General features: G+C 38.8%; 1 protein-coding gene across 3 annotated transcripts in view; it reads left to right on the forward strand.

Moving 5' to 3' along the window:
- ZNF385B (zinc finger protein 385B) overlaps positions 1-19,330 on the forward strand; it is a gene marked incomplete at both ends in the record, with an annotated part of 261,326 nt that overhangs the window by 211,832 nt on the left and 30,164 nt on the right. The window lies entirely within an intron of this gene.

The raw sequence follows: 19,330 nt of genomic DNA on the forward strand, positions 1-19,330 counted from the left end.
CTCAAAACTCATAAAACTTAATACCTAAAAAGGAATTTTACTGTCTGTAAAGTATAACTCAGTAAACCTGACTGAGAAAAAAAATCAATGTGATGGGAAAAATGAAATACATTGTAAATAGAAGACTAATTAATTATAGATACATAACTACTAGGGATATATTAAAGTACAATATTACTATTAGATTTAAGGTGTAATAATTAAAGCACTTTTGCAAGAAAAGACAGAACAATGAATACTGAAATAGATCCAACTATATTTAACAGCTTTGAATAGACATTTTACAAATGTCTATAGTCACATAGGGAAATTAAAATATCTGTAACACTATGAATATAAAATTAAAATGTTCCCTACTTAACTGACTCCTTACAAAAGTCCCACCTGAAGACATGCTTCATATTTAGTCCTAGTATTCCCAGTGCAGCAATGCTATATATTGAAAACATCTGATAATACAATGCAACAGATTGCAAAGTGAATTCATATAAATATTGCAAAAGAGGCAGATTTCCATGAAGTCTATGAATGTCATGTTAGAGAACTGCTCAATGCAAAGCCACTGACAACTGAGGATATTAGAAAAGGTAACTTGATAAGAGAAAAACAAGGTTGATGACAGACTCTTCAAAACAAAAGGCTTGACTATCAAGTGAATAATAGGGAATTTTGGCAATTATGAGTCCCTTGAATTAAAAAATAATAATGACATGTTTACATGGTTCAAAAAGTAAAATTAATTTTAAGAGATACACTGAAAAATCTTGTTCCATCGCATTCCCCATCCTCCCGTGTTCCATGCTGTTCCTGTCTATCTGTAACCACTTTCATATTTCTTGTATATATTTCCTGGGTCTGAAAACCAAGAAAGAAAGAAAAGCAGGTATGAATATATACTCTTATTTCATCCCTTTTCTACATAAAAGGTAGTGTACTTTTCTTTGCCTTGTATTTTTTACATAAAGATATATCCTAGAAAATTTTCCCCTATCAAAACATAGAGAACTTCCTCACGGTTTTCATACAGATATGCTAGGCAAAGATATTTACATCCTCGTCTCTGGAACCTTTTACTAATATATGTTACCTAATATGTCAGAGGGGAATTAAAGTGATAAATAAAATTAAGGTGCCAATCAGTTGACCATAAAATATTTTATCCTGGATTATCTTGTGGGCCCAAGGGTCCTTAAATGTAGAAAAGGGAGGCAAAAGAAAAGGTTAGAGTGATACGATGTGAGGACAACTCTACTGGCCATTGTGGGCTGTGAAGGTGAAAGAAGGGGCTGCAAACCAAGAAATGTGGGCAGCCTTTAGAAGCTGGAAAATCAAGAAATTCATCTTCCCCTAGAATCTCCAAAGGAACATTGTTCCTCAGAATTATTAAGATAATAAATGTGTGTTGTTTTAAGCCAGTGAGTTTGGGATAATTTGCTACAACAGCAATAGAAAACTAATACAGTAGTCAACGTGTGGATGTTCCAGTTTATCTAACTAGTCCCTTATTGGTGGACATTTAAGTCATTTCCAGTCTTTTGGAATTACATAAATTTTCATAGTCAACTAATGTCAGAGGTAGGACATAAATTCAGGTCTCTTGCTTCTAAATCCACAGCTTTTTCTATTTTATTACGTTGCCTCACATATTAACTTTGCTCGTTTTCTTTGCATTTATTGAGCTTTTATTTTATGCCAAGTACCATACTATTTTCCAGAGACCAGCAGCAAATGTATTAACAGCGTGAATGAAAGCATCTAAGGTTCAACCTGATCAGATCCTCCCAGAACTTGTTCCAGATCTTCAGCTCTGTGTTTTTATACTCCATACATAGAGAGGCCACATGGTATAGAACACTAGATTAAGAGTATTTGAATGTGATGTAAGTTCTAAGTTTTGACTTGATAAATCACTTCACCCTGTGGGCCTCAGTTTCCTCTTCTATGATATCACTGAAATAGACTACTTGATCCTCACAAGGACCTTTCCAGTTCCATGATTAAAAATCATTCCCATGGCATTTCTGTTAGAAGAACAGGGTATAAACACCCCCATTTTATGGGTGGGACAGTTAAGACCAAGAAAGAATGACTGCAAGTTTTGGGTTTTGTTTGTGTCATGGGTTGGCTGAGGGAGGTGGGGATGAGGGCCAGTCTTCTTTCTACACCCCAGAATTGCTTTGGGAGTAGGTGCACCTTTGTCTTGAGCTTCATTCCATGGCCGCAATTGTCTTTGTATTCACTAACAGAGACATGGACAAATGCACATGCGTGAGCATGTGACTGCCCCCTTCCTTGTCACCACTCAAAATTTCTGTTGATAATAGAGAAAGAAATAAAATTTCTGAGTCATACTTAGACTCTGGGTGGTAACATCACATAATCTGGATGGCAAATTCACAAGTATCACATATACATGTTCTCTGTGTTTAGTAATGGTGCTGTAATCTGCATAACTGGGCTCTGAAACTGAGCATTTTTTATTTGGGGGAGAGTTTATTATTTTATAATTATCCTATTTACATTTTAATGTAAGAATTAAGAAGATGCTCATCCTTATTTTCTTTAATAACATTTCTAAATCAGCCTGAGACTGAATTGCCTTCATTCTTCAGTGTAGAAAATATGGTTATGGAACAATCTGGAAGGCAGATTTGCACAGTAAACAGAGTGCATTCTGCATTTTCCCATTACCCATATAAAATGTAGCAGGGCAGGATTCATGCATTAAAATTCAATGTGACCTAGTTTAAGGGTCCCATAGTAGCCCCCTTTGTCCAGTTTTTATCATCTCAGTAGCACTCCACTGTTGGAAAGCAAAAGGCTACAGCTTTATTTACACAATACAGTGTTATGCAAATGAGCAAGCATTAATCACAAGCATTTCCCAAATGAACCTTTACAAATTAATACCATTAACTTTGCCAGGGGGCAAGAAATTGCATTCCAGAAATAATAAGTCTTTCCAACGGAGTCCCAGAAATTTGCACAAATGGGTACAGCTCACGAATCCCTAGTTTCCTGTAGACAGCCCCCACTTCCCCCAACATGGCTTAAGCTGGCACGGAATGAGGTTATCCTAAACCTGAATGCGCCTTTCTAATGAATGAATGAGTGTATTGCGACTGTAGTGTGGTCATAAATAGATAAGCCTAAATCTTAATCTTTACCTTTTAGCTGGAGGTAACCCTTTCCAGGAAAATAGTTCTATACTTTTTCTGTAGTTGGTTTTAAATAAGACTCAAAATTATTGGGTTTTTTGTCTTTCATACAAAAACACTGGAAACTAGTCCCTAACATAGGCTTCTAAAATATTTTTGAAGCTAATATTTCTCTTTTTGGCTAGGTTGTAAGTTGGCAATAATTTTCCCAAATAATTTCTAATTTGCATATAACTTCAATTCCTTGGAGAATAGTAGCAGAAGGATAAAGGAAACTCATCCTTATATAGATTCTTACACAAAATCAAGGTAATTTGACTCTCTTAAATGTTTGAAAACAGAGATGATCTATTATTATTATTATTATTGCAAACAGTTAATTATAAATACCCTTAATACATGACTGGATCCTTTATGCTTCTTAGGCAAATCAAGATGAAAGCATAATGAGCTTTTAAATCAAGTTTTATATACTCTAATATAGGAACTGACCCTGAAATTTTGACACTCAGTATTAATACCACAATTTATTAAGCGTGAGATGCAGTGTCCCTAATTGCTAACCCCACGGGCTTAATCAAATTTTCCATATTACCTTTCGGATAGCATTAGAAACTTCAAATCACTTATCGTTCACATTTTCTTTTACTTTTTGGTTCCTCTAGGATTAGGTCTTCAATGTTGTTGTGTTGTTCTCTGTCTTTGTTTTGGTTTTTGGTTATCCAGTATCTCCAGCTCTCATCTTCGCTCACTGTTCTTTTTGCTGTGTTCTATTTCCTCATGTCTCAAGACATAAGGAGATGACCTCATGCCATTTCGTTGATTTATGTTAGACTGATTACACATGGACAAGAAACTCAAGGTTTGCTTAGAAGTTAAAGTGGCAAGGGACCAACCATTTGTATGAACCTTCTATGGGTGACCTGACTCTCTATCCTAGTCTTTACTTTAAATCTCTCTGAAATTTTAAATTTTAGAAAGTGAAACTATTCAGTGATCACCTTCAGTTCCCATGTGACTACTGCATTAGTGTGTAGTTGAATGTCTGCAATGCCAGTTCCCTGGGCATTTTGCATCTTTGTCATCTTAGCAGTTTTCAATTGGAAAAGGTTATTTAAGTATGCCCTCCTAGGTCGGTCTCTCTCTCTCTCTCTCTCATTTTTTTTTTTTTTTTTTTTAGTTCTAAGCTTGTGCCTACTTCCTGACTTCTTTAAGCAGTTCGTATAATACAAATTCTCTGTATTGTATAAACAAACTGGCCCATCCACCATCTGCCATTTAAGAGGCACTAGTGCAGTTTCTGCGAGAGGCCCTGGCATTCTCTGTCATCCTGCAGAGAGCTCAGCGTCATGAGATTAGAGAGAAAGCCACAACTTGGGGTCCCACATCAATGTTCTTTCCCATGCTCTTGGCTGACCCTCCATTTCCTTTGGCCACCATGCCTCCCTCACTCCACCTCTCCACCATCTGCCGTGAGGCAGCAAGTCCCTGCAGCAGCTGTGTTTCCTTCCCTGGGAAGTCAGAATGGCCGGGAAACAAGAACCATTAGACACCACATTTGAAGATGTCCCTTGCAGCAAAAGCAGGCGAGGCCCTCGGCCACAGGGGCACTCCTCGCCTTTCTGAAGGATCAATTCTTCTAAGGGAGTCTATGTTTTGCTATTGGCTGCCTCGTGCTTGCTTTTAACTCTAGAAATTCTGTCCATGAGTTATCAGTGTTTCTCTTTCCGTGTTAAACGTATTCTCAGACCATCAGGTTGCTCCTTCAGTCTTCTCTACTTTCTCTTTCCTTCTCCTCTAGCTCTTTCTTGGATATTCATAGTGTCTTTTTTACATTTTTTTGTTTTAGTGTTTTGAGGGATTTTTTCAGGTTAATGACTGGATTCATTGCTTTAAATTCAGAGACACTTCCCTTGTTGGGGAAAAAACATATTAAGCATATTGTTTGAAACTCTAACCAACACACTGTTTTTAAAAATGAGTTTATATTATATTTCCTGAATTTTCGGACACCACATTTGATAACTAATATGTCAAGGAAATCTCTGAATATTTGCTTTCAATATTTGACCCTCCCTACATCACCCTATCAGGTATGTTCAACAGGTATCTCTCTACACATGTTCATCCTACAGATGAGCTGTTGCCTCCTCTCATATACAGTCACTGTCGGCCACCCATAAACATCTACTCTATTTCTCCTGAGGCCCTTTAGCAGCCTCTCTATTAATTTATAATATATTTATATAATTTATATTAATTATGTATATGCAATTATATGTATATTTGGTGGGTTTTGGATTTTTTTAAGAATTGGTGCTGATAAAATGTGAGAGGCAGACTTTTAAGAACACAGGTGCCTAGCCAGCCAGGTCTCACCTATGCTGATCGTGACCTCCCCTTCAGAAACAAAATGAGCCATGAAAGTGGGTCCTCACTGAAAAGTGAGTTGATGATGAAGGGGCTTGGAGAAAACCACCGTTAAACTGAATTCTGCAGCTGATGATTAAATAGAGAGATACCAACCACAGTGATACTAATCTCATCTGTGGGTTTGGAACTCCAAAGCGAGTTGTAAAGTTTATACCTGCTGTTAAGCAATACAAATGATAAGATAAATGAATAATTTCATAAGTTTGAAAAACCAACTGATTCTGTCAAGAAAAAAAGTATGGAAGAAAGAAGGAATCGATAGCATCAAATGGAAATCTAGAAAGTGATAGTGTGCTTTTGTCAAACTTTTTACATTTTTCCCATAAATAAGACTATTTATATTGATTCTTAGGTATGGAAGGTAGTGAAGCAGATAGGAGGTAATTAAAAGCATAAATCTCAGGATCCTGGGAAGGTAATCCTCTGCTTTGCAGACAGAGATGACAAAATGATGAACATTTTTTGCTTCGATATGACAGAAATATAGCATGGTTACAGAGAGGAGGAACATACTGTGCTACAAGTTTTCTTCGGTAGCTGCTTTTTGACAGTTCTTTAAAATTTTAGTCATTTTTTGAAGCATATATTAGTTACTTATTAAATTTTAAAAAAAAAACTTGCCTCCAGAGCAGTACTGTAATATTACAAAATTGTCAGTCTTTTTCAGCACTACCTTATTTGGCATGGACATTGGGATAATTTGTGGCTGGTTTTTAATTCATCAGTGAAAGAAAGAGAAGAATAAGATAAAAGTGAAGTTTTTTAAAAAGTGAGCATTATGACTTATAAAGACTCATACAGATGTTTATATGACATTTTCCTCAAGCTATTTCTATGTGTTTAATAATACTTAAAGGTAGGATGACCAGCCTAATATGATGTTGTAAAGAACAGTAAATGTGGATGTTATAAGGATAGTACCCAAACCCATCCCCACATATCAGGAAAACCATTAAGTATGGTATCTACAATTTACCATCACTACTGCAAGCTTTGGTGTATTTCCACTCCACATTGCTTTGCTGATCAAACATTAACAATACCTTTAAAAATACTATGAGTCTTCTGTTTTCCTGTGTAAAATTTCTATAGCTTTTTTAGGGGAAGTAAAAGATTCTTCTTCTTTTTTAAAATCTTTATTGTTGGAAGTATTACATAGGTCTTCCTCTCCCCCCCCCCCCATTTTTTTTCAAGTCATTTTGTTGGTGATTTTGTCATCTAAAAGTTGTCTTGCCCCTTGGGGGTTAGGGAAAGACTGTTGAAAGCTTGTGGATTTTCCTTCTTTGCTTAGTATGCATTGCTTTAGTTAAGATTGGTTGTGGAATCCTTAATAAGATAATTTTTCATTCAATTTTTGTGGTTTAGGATTCTTTATATAAAAATGTATTCAACATATAATTAGATATCAGGTAGAATTTCTAGGCTGAACACCTATAGGTTTGCTAAATGATTAGTTGCTGATTTAAAGCTTATATTCAGACTTTATTAGGACATGTTTGGTTTCCCATAGATTGTATTTTATTCTAATGCTTGAGTGAACAATTGACTAATTTTCATAACTTTTACACCCCCCAAAAAGGTATTACTTATGTAAGACAGAAGCAAAACAAAACAAAACATAAAAACATGCATTCAACAAAAAGTAATCTTGTCTATTCCATTCCTTTCAAGCAAGTAGTTGGTCAAATACAGTGCAGAACAATCTGCAAAAAACATAAGTTTAGCTACTTTCATTTCTCAGGCAGCTCTTTGAAATAATTGACAGCATTTGCCCTGGAGGCCAGAGAACTTTAGATATAGTGGGTCAGCTTAAAGAGCAGTTTTTTGGGAAGACCTGGCTGGCCATAAGAAACGTAATGATACATCACCAGGGTGGGAGTGTAAGGATAGCATATGAGGAAGTATTTATTACTCTGGTCAATTTTTAAAATTTCAAGCTAGGAAGACTGTAGGAAAATAGTGTTGCAGGTTAATGGGAGTTCTTCAAGGAGAGTAAAGAAGCAGTGAACTTGATCAGAGACAGAAGAGTGTCAAAATAGTTCCTGCCAAGAAAGGAAAATTCAAGAAATATAAGACAAGTTCCCTACTCTCACAGATCTAATTACCTAGGGAAACAAAACTAATCCACATAGAATCAATGCTGACCTGTATGATGTTAACTATAGGGTAATATAAATTTAGGAAAGGAGACAGCACCCAAGCTAGAAGAATAATCGCAAGTGGAAAGCTAGCCTTTGGCAGGTGCCTGTTCTTCTGCCAGGCCCCACTAGACACTCGCCACCTATCTCTGTAGTTCCAGAGGCCCATGGAGGAGGTGAAACCAGGGGAGAGGCTTGAGAGATGATCAGGATTTGAAGGAGAGAATATTGAAGAATTATTAAATACTAGAGCTAAAATAGATAGGGTTTCATTAAGGATATTGTCCATGAACAGGCTGCAGAAGAGGTCCATGAACCTCCCAAAATCATTTGCTTATCTGCATACCTGAAACCATGGTCACTTAAAATGATCTCTTAAAGGTGATTGACTCTTCCCTTCTCAAAAAGTGAATGTTCCACAGCTTCCACTGGTAACATTTCAGGATTTAGCCATTCTAATAATGACTATTTCATCTTACCTAAATGAGAGAGAGAGAGAGAGAGAGAGAGAGAGAGAGAGAGAGAGAGAGAGAGAGAAAGAAGAAGAAGAAGAAGAAGAAGAAGAAGAAGAAGAAGAAGAAGAAGGAGGAGGAGGAGGAGGAGGAGGAGGAGGAGGAGGAGGAGGAGGAGGAGGAGGAGGAAGGAGGAAGACATGGGAGGAAGGAAGGAAGGAAGGAAGGAAGGAAGGAAGGAAGGAAAAAAGGAAGGAAGAAAGGAAAAGGAGGGAGGGAGGGAGGAAGGAAGGGAGGGAGGGAGGGAGGAAGGGTGGAAGGAAGGAAGGGGAAAGAAACGTACTTGTTTTTCTCACTCTAGTTCTGTCTTCTAGAGCACCTGGAGGGCAAATGTTGTGTTCCCTGCTCAGAAAACAGATCTGATGAATAAGAACTCCCAAGAATACATCACTTTGTTAAGGTTCTGTTCTTGGGGGCTGAGAATATGATTTACTCTTATTAATTTGTTTTTCCTTTAGATACAATGTACTTTTAGCTCTTATCCTATCTAATGAAGAGGGAATATGCTAATTGACTGCCCTGCCCTCAAATATGGCAACTCCCACAGCCAATAAGGAGGGAATCTGCTAATTGACTGTCCCGCCCTCAAAGATGGCGGTGCCCTCAGCCAATAAGAAGGGAATATGCTAATTGACTGTTCCTCCCTCAAAGATGGCAGCACCCAGTGCCCTCAGCTCCACCAGGGCAGCAGGCACACGGCACGGCCAGGCCCGCCCCTCGGTGGGCCCAGCTGCTCCGTGCACCTGCCTCCAGAGTCTCCCAGTCCCCTCAACCCCCTAGCCACCCATGGCTAGCCCAAGGAACAGACAAGCCTTGGATGGTAGCTGCCCAGCTGCCCAGAGCCTCCTGAGGCTCAGGTAACCAGGGCCGGCCGCGGCTTGCACTGCCGGCAGTGGCAGCAGCAGAGGTGTGATGGGGTGTTGCCCTCCCTTGATCGCCGGGTCACCTCCCGCCCCTGAGGGCTCCCAGACTATGAGAGGGAGCAGGCCAGGCTGAGGGACCCCACCTCCAGTACATGAACTTTCATGCACCAGGCCTCTAGTAAATAATAATTATATTCCATTATCAGTGATATACCTAACATAGCTGATTCCAAAACTAGACCATATTTAACATCCCCTCTTAAGGACAAAGTCACTTTCAGAAAAATTGTGAAATTATATGTATAATAATAATGACCAGAAAAGAAACTCAGACATTGTTTTAAAGATTTAAATATATTACTACTAGAGGCCCAGTGCATAAAATTTATGCACGGGGGTTCCCTCAGCCCAGCCTGCACCCTCTCCAATCCAGGACCCCTCAGGGGATGTCCGACTGTGGGCCTAAACCGGCAGTCAGACATCCCTCTCACAATCCTGGACCGCTGGCTCGTAATTGCTCACCTGCCTGCCTGCCTGCCTGGTCACCCTTAACTTCCCCCCGCCTTCCAGCCTGATCACTCCTCACTGCCTCTGTGTGCCGGCCTGATCGCCCCTAACTGCCCCCCCACTGCTGGCCAGGTCACCCCCAACTGTCCCCCTCTGCCGGCCTGGTCACCCCTAACTGCCCCTCCCCCCCGCTGGCCTGGTCACCCCCAACTGCCCTCCCCCCCCCCACTGGCCTGGTCACCCCTCACTGCCCCTCATACCAGCCTAATCGCCCCCAACTGCCCCGCCTGCCAGCCTAATCACCCCCCAACTGCCCCCCCACCAGCCTGGTCACCCCTCATGGCCCCGTCGCCAGCCTTGTCGCCCCACGCAGCCTGCTGTTCAGTCATTCGGTCGTCCCTCACTAACCCCCCTGCTAGCCTGGTCACCTCACACAGCCTGCTTGTTCAGTTGTTTGGTTGTCCCTCACTAACCCCCCTGCCAGTCTGTTCATAGGGCAGCCATCTTGTGAGGGCGTGAGAGTTAATTTGCATATTACCTCTTTATTATATAGGATACTACTTAAACCTATATATTAAAGGGCTAATATGCAAATCAATTGAACAGTGGAACAACCGGTCACTATGATGTGCACTGACCCACCAGGGGGCAGACACTCAATGCAGGAGCTGCCCCCTGGTTGTCAGTGCACTCTCACAGGGGGAGTGCTGCTCAGCCCGAAGCCAGGCTCATGGCTGGCGAGCGCAGTGGTGGTGGCGGGAGCCTCTCCCACCTCCATGACAGCACTAAGGATGTCGACTGATGGCTCGGGGATCAGGCCTAAGCCATCAGTCGGACATCCCCTGAGGGCTCCTGGACTGTGAGAGGGAGCAGGCCTGGCTGAGGGACCTCCACCCCACCCACGTGTACAAATTTTGTGCACCGGGCCTCTAGTTATACTATAAAATAGGGGGAAAAGTAAAAGTTAAATCCTTTTATTACATTATATTAATTACATTAACATATTTATAAATGAGAAAAACTTGAACCTTATATTATTCTATTGCAGTAATGAATAATTACATTATAGTAACAAATAAGTGAATTTTAATGAAATCAGAGTTACACAAAAGATACAGTTTACATAGCTACTAAATTGTACCACTGATATTTTCTTTTTCATTCCTTAGTTTTAAAACACATAAAAATTACAAAGAAGCATAAATTTTCATTTTAAAGATATTAGCCAAAGTCAATGAAATATGTTATATGTAAGTTCAAATTTATACTTAGCAAGCAAAAATAATACACCTCACAGTTGTCACTGTCTCAATCTTAAATTTCAAACACAGATAAAAATTCTAGGCAGTCATGTAAAACGAGAGAATTGCAGTACCTCAAGTTCTGTTTCTTTGTCTATACAGTCACTGTGATAGCATCGCCTGTTTCAAATCCACAACTGAAATGCTAGAATATGAGTGACACAAGGTTTGCTACTAGAACTGCATCTGAAAGGAGCTTCAGTGATTCTTAACCACTAGGAACTTATTTTCTAAGTAAATGATGTAGCAGAGTCATTGTGGATTCAGAGTTTATTGATATCACTGCAAGTCCTCTGTATGAACTTTCATATAGTTAATGAAAAGATAAGCCACAGCCCGGCCGGTGTGACTGTGTGGTTGAGCGTTGACCAACAGACCAGGAGGTCACGGTTAGATTCTAATCAGGGCATATGCCTGGGTTGCGGCTCGATCCCCAATGTGGGGTGTGCAGGAGGCAGGCAATCAATGATTCTATCTCATCATTGATGTTTCTATTTCTCTCTCCTTCTTCCTTCCTCTCTGAAGTCAATAAAAATATATATTTTAAAAGATAAGTAATAAAAATGTGCTACTTTTAACCTTTTGCACTCGGACGTCGAGCATGACTCGACACGGTTAGCATCGGTAGCAGCTCGAGAAAAAAAGCAAACGAGTGCAAAGGGTTAAGTTTAAACATATTACTAAAATTCAACTGTAACCACAGCAGTTGTTTAGAACTTAGACTAACAATTTTTTCAAGAAGAAATATTTTATTACAAAGTTAAAAATGGCCAGATTATAGGAATAATAAGAAACAAACTGATTGTTCATCAGTTTTATTATTGTTTTTAAATTATTTGCAGACAGTATAACTCATTTCCTGAAGGTGGACTGCCCCACCTTCAGTACACCACTGATGCTTGTAAATGTTTGTTAATGGAATTCTACTTCTGCTTTAAATGGGTGTTACATGTGGCACGGGGGATGTGCAGTGCTGATTTATACTACAAATAGTTTCCTTTTTATCTTTGATAATGCCCACTGAATGTTCCCTGAAATGTAGCTTTCATTATCTCTGAACTGTGAGCTTGAAGTGATTACCTGCTTTTTGCTCTGGAAAGATGTAGCATTATTATTTAAGAGACATCTATGGAATCCTTTTATGTGATAATTTATTTGTTTATGTCATGAATTTTATTGGCTTTTTCTTATATCATTGGAGAAGGATAGAAAAGTATAGATTCACTAAAGGGGTAGTTAGGATATTTGTTATAGTTTGTAATTTAAAATGTTTAAGCCAACAAAATGTTCGCTATGCTTTTTTAAACTAAAAATACTAAAATCTCTTTTTAAAATTTAATTTATACATTTACACAGATGGTCATAGAAGGGGTATTCATTAACATCTGTCAATGTTGGGGAAATGATGGATGTCTATATTTGTAAAATGCCAGAATAGAAATCACAGAATTTGCAGATGTAGATTTAAAAATACAAAGCTTGAATATCTGAAAGACGTTCTCTTCAAGCTGGTTTTCTAAAGATTTAGACATTGAATGAATGCCTTTTGAATACATTTTCATAAATGCAGGAAATTCTTGTTAATTTGGACTACCATCGTTAAGGATTTGTGATAATTCAGGCATAGGCTGAATTGGAGTTTTGTCTGGTCCAAATATTTTCTTCAAAGAAAATACAGTTGGATGTTGCAAAGGAGATTAGAGTACAGAGATTTAGAATACCAACAGAACCATTTTTTTCAAGCTTACTTAAGCACTTTAAAGACATTCATTAAAATACAAGAAATGATATAATTTAAAATAATTCTTATATATTTTGATACATCACCTAAGAATCTCTCTTAACTAACAGTTACCAACTAACAGCATTTCCTCAAAATTTTTCTACTTTCCAACTTTTTTATACCATTTCATTATGCCTTTCATCCAAATTAGTCTACATTAATGAGGTTTTTCTGAAATTATAAATCATTTAATAATATATAATAGTATCCCTTTTTTTTAAAGCACATGATATTTCTGTGACTTGGTTAGAATTTCTCTGAAAATATTCTGAGTCAAGTGTTTTAACTTAGATAATATATAGGATTTATATTGCAGGCCAAATAGACATTGTTTTGAGAGATGATAAACCAATTTAATTACCTATACTATCAAATTAACTAAATGATCAATAATTCACTGATTCTGTGTTCTGACCTGGGCCTTTTTTAATTTTAATCCTCACCCAAGAATATGTTTTTTTATTGATTTGAGAGAGAGAGGTCGGAAGAGAGAGAAACATCAATCGATTGCCTCCCCTTCACACCCCGATTGGGGATGGAACCCATAACCTAGATATGTGCCCTGACTGGGATTCGAACCCTCAACCTTTTGATGCACGGGATGACACTCCAATCAACTGTACCACCTGGCCAGGGCTGACCTTGGGTTATCTTAATAGACAAGTGAGTGAACCATTGTATTTAAGAATTGTTTTTCCAATAAGTGCACAATTGATCAGTTATGACTGATCAAGCCCCAGGTCCCAAAAATCATACCAACTGGTGACCCTGACTTCAATCCACTGCTTCTAATCATAGGCAGAAATAAGTTGAGAATCTAAAGCAGTGCTTTTCAATGTTTTTCATCCCATGGCACATATGAACTAATTGCTAAAATTCTTCAGCATACCAACAAATATATTTTTTGCCAATCTGACCAAAAAAATAGCTATAATTTTGATTCATTCACACCAGATGACTATTGTTGTGTTGGCTGTTGTCATTTGTTTTTATTTGACAATTTAAGGGAAAAGAGATCAGTGCCCCTGACTAAATAGTCAGGTATTGCATGTTTTAAAAATTCTTGCAGCACACCTGTTGAAACTGCTGATCTAGAGGAAGTCAGAGGTACTGATTTGATTATGGCTGCTTTTGATACCAATATCTTCACTCTATTAGTTACCTAGCATCCTCCCAATTCAGGTTTCTATCCAGTTGTGCACATCTCTAGTCAGTTCTTGCCACTGGCCCCATTGTTTGCAGACTCCACTCACAATGGCTCTTTTATTTCAGTCCATCTACCAAGCTGCTTCTGTCCCTCCCACTTTTGATCTAGTCCACACTTCTCCTTCAGGGCTCACCTTAAATGTCTCTTCCTGAAGAGCTTTTCTAGAACCCCCAGTCTAAACTCGCCCCACTCCCAATAATTTATATCACCCAGTATTTTTCCTCTACGACATGTGTCACAGTTTGTAACGATATCTTTATGTAACTCTTTGTTTAATATCTGTTTCCAACACAAACATGCATGCACACACACATGCACACGATTGTTGGCTCCATAAGCACAGGGACTGAGTACGTGTTGTGCATTGCTGACTCTCTGGTGCCTAGCACAGTACATATATTTTCTTGAATAAATGGTCCTTAAGGAGATTTTTTTTTTAAATCTTTAATTTATGACAACCCAAGGATTGGCTGAGAATTACTGAATCCATTCTCTACAATGAACACTGTCATTTATATGACCTTAACCCTTTGCACTCGCTTGCTTTTTTCTCGATTCCTTTATTCTAATGCTAACCGTGTCCAGTCACACTCGACATCCGAGTGCAAAAGGTTAAAGGTCACATCCCCAGACCGCTTTTCACTTCCAGATCATTCACTCCAAGGAAATGAAAATCCTCTCTTACCAGGGTGGCTAAGGGAGAGAGTCTTCTGTTTTGGATCTTCCCCAGTGGAGGCTGTTTGGACTCTGGGCTTAGGGCTTGCTTCAATGGTGTAGTGGCTAAGATCCTGCGTTTGAATTCAGGGTCTTCCATTTCTGGCAGTGTGATATTGCATAATTGCCTAACTCTTCAGAGTCTTCGTAAACTTGGGCTAATAATACTTGCTTCAAATGGTTTTATGAAGATTAAAAGAGATGCTGTCTCTTAAGTACATAACACAGTACCTGGTACATAGCAAACAATTAAAACTACTTGTCAGTATTTTTATTTTTGAATTCAGAGTAATTTTTGTAACCTGACATGGTTTTTTAGTCTTTCTGGCGGCTGTGTTCTCTCTATGGCTCTGCATTCCTCAGCTCTTTGAAGTGATGGGTGAGGTGCTGTAATTTTCCTCGGAGCAGTAGCTATAAATAAGCCCTTTTTTCACACAAACATGACCACCATTGCACTTCTTGTGCAGCATTATCAAATGTTCTTCCAGCACATAAAGACCTCCTGTTATTTTCCAGTTATTTTCTGAGGTTGTTTTGAAGTTACAGACAAGTGTTTTAGCATTAAGGTTGTTATTGATCCTCAGTAAGGTTATACTAGTCGTTCCTTTTGGATAGTTGCATGTATGTATTTTTAATTATTTTTCCTCTGGAATTTTCCCTTCCCTTGACCTCTATTTCATTACTCTCTGGTACATCCAGCTTTTCTGGTGGCCTAGTTGCTTTATCCTGTTCTGACTTTTCTTCCTCGTCTTACCTTTTAAATATAGCTCTTTCTCAAGATTCTTTCTTCAAAATAGGTTTTCCCCTCTCTGTACTTAATTCCTCCAGAATCTTATATATCCCCAGAGTTTTATTTATCATCTTATCACGTCATTGTCAAATGGATGTCTCCAGCTCCAGCCTCTTTCCTCAACTACAAATTTTATTTCCAGTTCTTTGTTGAACCTCTCCACTGTGTATCTCTTAAGCAGTCTAAATTGATGTCCCATCATAACTGCATCTTTTTTTTTAATGGTTTCCACCATTTTCCTAGTCATTTAGACCTGACACTTTTAGAGTAAGCTCCAATTATTTTTTCTTCCTCTACCATTACTTTAATTCTATTGTCAGGTAATAAAGAGTCTTTCTCCGTTCATTTATTCATTCATTCATCCCTGTAATCAGTATTTATCAAACACCTAGAATGTTTCAGGCAGTGTGCTCAGTGCAAAAGATTGAGTGAAAAGCAAAATCTTATAGGTACAGGCCCTATCAGCCATATAGGTCTTGAATCAGCCACATAGGTCTTGAATATGATGATTTTAGATTTTAAACCAAAAACAGTGAAAGGGCATTGAGTATTTTAAGCAGAGGAATGACATGATCAGATTTGCATTTTGACAATATCACTCTGGCCCCTGTGTGGAGAACAGATAGTAAGAGAGCAAGAGGGGCTTTTGGGTGATCACTAAGGAGGCTATGCAGTAGTCTAGGCAAAAGATGATGGCAGTTCAGACCAGGGTGGCTATGGCTGAGATGTAAAGAATTGGCTTGATTAGAAAAATGTTTAGGAGGTAAAATCTATAGGACTTAGGGATTGATTGAATCTAGAATGTAAATAGAGTGTAACAATGAGGTTGATTCCTGGATTTGGCTCTTACAGCCAATGTAGAGTGATGCTATTGGCAGAAAGGGAATGATAGAAGAGGACTACGCAGAGACAAGTGATAACAAAAGTTTGGTTTTGAACTTATGTTTAAGGTGCTTTGAGATATTGAAGTAGATATTCTGAGTCTGGAGCTCAGGAGAAAGATCGGGACCAGAGAAACCAGGAAATTATTGCTATAGAGATAGATGGAAGGTTGTAGTGTGGATGAGACTGAATAGGGAGTAGACTGGGACGTTTGGAGTGAGAAGACAAGAAGGCCTAAAACTGAGTCTTGGAATATATCTACATTCAATGACTGGTCAGGGAAGGATGAGCCTGCAAATGGTTCTGAAATGGAGGTAGAGGAACACCTACCTAAGAAAGAGTAAAGCCTGGTAAAGAGTGCTTTCCTAAGAAGCAAGAGATCAGCATGTCCAGGTGCACCTGATTGGTCAAACAAGATAAGACATAAAAGATTAGGATTTAGGGCATTGGTGTCTTGGTGATGTCTGTTTTAGTGGACTGGGGTGGACTGATTAGGGAAGAGAAAATGGAGATGTGCCTAAAATGAATTTAACAAATCAGTCTGTGAAAGGGAGAGAGTGACAGGGTGGGGGTGAAGGTAGGTTGAGGGATGGTTTATTTGGAGTTGGGAAGATCTGAGCTTGTTTAAGCACTGATGATAAGGAAGTGTTGGGTCATAAGGGTTGAATATATACCGTATGTAAAAAAGAGAAGGGATAACAGACACTTGGTATGGCAAAAAGGAACAGAATCTTTAGTTAGAGAGACTTAATAGGAGGAATAGCTCCTTTTCTATAAAAGCTCTGTTTTTTGGTTTACAATGCCCCTGAAATTTGAAATCTGTGTATTTAAGAACACCGTTACCCCTGACTCATTGTGGTAAGAATCTTCTCGTTATGCTCCTCTTTCCTTTCCGCCTAGTAGGCCTTTGCTGCTATTGGACTATACTATGACAGAAGGCTTCAGTGGCTTCTCGTTACTTATGTAATTAAGTATGCTATTTGTTACCTACCACCCACTACCTAGTATTTAAGGCCTAAATAATCTGGCACTTGCTTTTTTAATCTTTTCTTCCACTCCTACTCTACACTCACCCACATTCATGTTTTTCTAACCACAAATTGTTTTTTCCCAACATTTTTTTTTCTTATCAGTCTTTTCTTCATTTAGGAACATGTGCCTCTTGCCTTCAAAATCCTTTTTATTATTGAAGACCCATCTCCAGACCCTTTCTTTTCTTCAGTGTTCATATCATTTTATTAAGCCTGGGGCAGGAGGTGCACATTTTGTTGCCTGATTTCAAGAAATATGCTGAGGAGAACATATAACTGCAATACATCCGTAATTATAAATTAGGGTATAGAAACTAGGAAAAGATTTAATATCTGCTTTAATTCAATTAAAGCACTTACTAATTATTTCTAGTTGTGAAAGAAGAAAATAATCATTTAAAGTATCCAATGCCTATTTTGCATCTGGACAGCAGAACAACCGTGGAAACAACCCACATGTCCATCAATAAGGTACTGTTGAAATAAACTATGCTTCATTCACATAATGAAATAAATATACACAACCATTTAAAAAATCAGAAAACATTCTAATTACTCATTTTAAAAAATCTCTAAGGTCTATTGCTAAAGAGAAAAAGCAAAATGCAGAACAACATATGTGGTATGTAGGCCTTTGTCTAAAAATGGAAGAAGGGAAAAATACAGACATGTATAAATTTGCTTGGTAGGCATCTAAATTATCTCTGGCAGGATACACAGGATACTCAACTAGTTGCTGAGTCAAAAGGTAGACTTTTCACTGTTATACTTTTTAAAATACTTTTAAATTGTGTGATTATATTACCTAGACAAAAAAGAAAATAATGTAGCCCTGGCCGGTGTTGCTCAGTTGGTTGGAGTGACATCCCACACCAAATTGTGGAAGGTTTGATTACTGGTCAGGGCACATATCTAGATTTCGGGCTTGATCCCTGGACATGGGGGAGGCAACCAATGTTTCTCTCTCACATCGATGTTTCTCTTTCTCTTCCTCTCTATTTCTCTTCCTCTCTCTAAAAAAAATTAATTTAAAAAAATACCATTTAAACTTAAAAGAACACAAAAGTAATGGTTAGCAATGGTTATACAAATAAAATTCTATAGAAATCATGAATGAGTCAAGTCCAAGATTGTAGATCTGCCAAATATAATACTGGTTAAGAAAATTATTCTTTTGAAGCCTTTCTGCTCCTGTAGTGGGCTTTAATTTTGAACCCTTTATACCACTTGTCTAGATGATTGTGATGGCCTGTCTTCTACTTCGCCTCACCCCAAATGCCCCATGGTACACATTAGCTGTTCTCCACACAGTAACCAGAGTGATCATTGTATAAACAAAAGTCAAACAAGGTTACCCCTCTGTTCAAAACACTACTGGGATTTTCCATCTACTCAGAATAAAAGTCAAAATCCTTATAATAGCCATTTGCTGTTCCCTGGACCTGAAAGGCTCTTCTCCCAGATATCTATCTGGTCAACTCCTACACTTCATTCAGGTCTCTGTGCAAATTCCTCCTCAAAAGAAAGATTTTTGTTGATACCTAAAATGACACCTTATCCCAAATAGTCTATACTACTTACCTTTTCTCATTTTTTTTTGTAGCACCACTTAACATATGCATAAAGATATCACTTATCACTGAGAACTTAATATATAAAATATACTAGAGGCTCGGTGCATGAAATTTGTGCACTGGAGTGGGGGTGGGGTCCCTCAGCCTGGCCTGTGCCTCTTGCAGTCCAGGACCCCTTGGGGGATATCCAACTGCCAGTTTAGGCCTGATCCCCCAGCAGTAGGACATCCCTGTCACAATCAGGGATCCCTCACTCCTTACCACCCGCCTGCTCAGTCCTTACCGCTTGGCTCACTGCTCCTTAGCGCTGCCGCGGGGGTGGGAGAGGTTCCCACCATCGCTGTTGCACTCACCAGCCATGAGCCCAGCTTCTGGCTGAGCCACACTCCCCCTGTGGGAGTGCACTGATCACCAGGGAGCAGCTCCTGCATTGAGCA

This window comes from Cnephaeus nilssonii, assembly GCF_951640355.1.
Source record: "Cnephaeus nilssonii genome assembly, chromosome: 10".
Lineage (NCBI taxonomy): Eukaryota > Metazoa > Chordata > Mammalia > Chiroptera > Vespertilionidae > Cnephaeus > Cnephaeus nilssonii.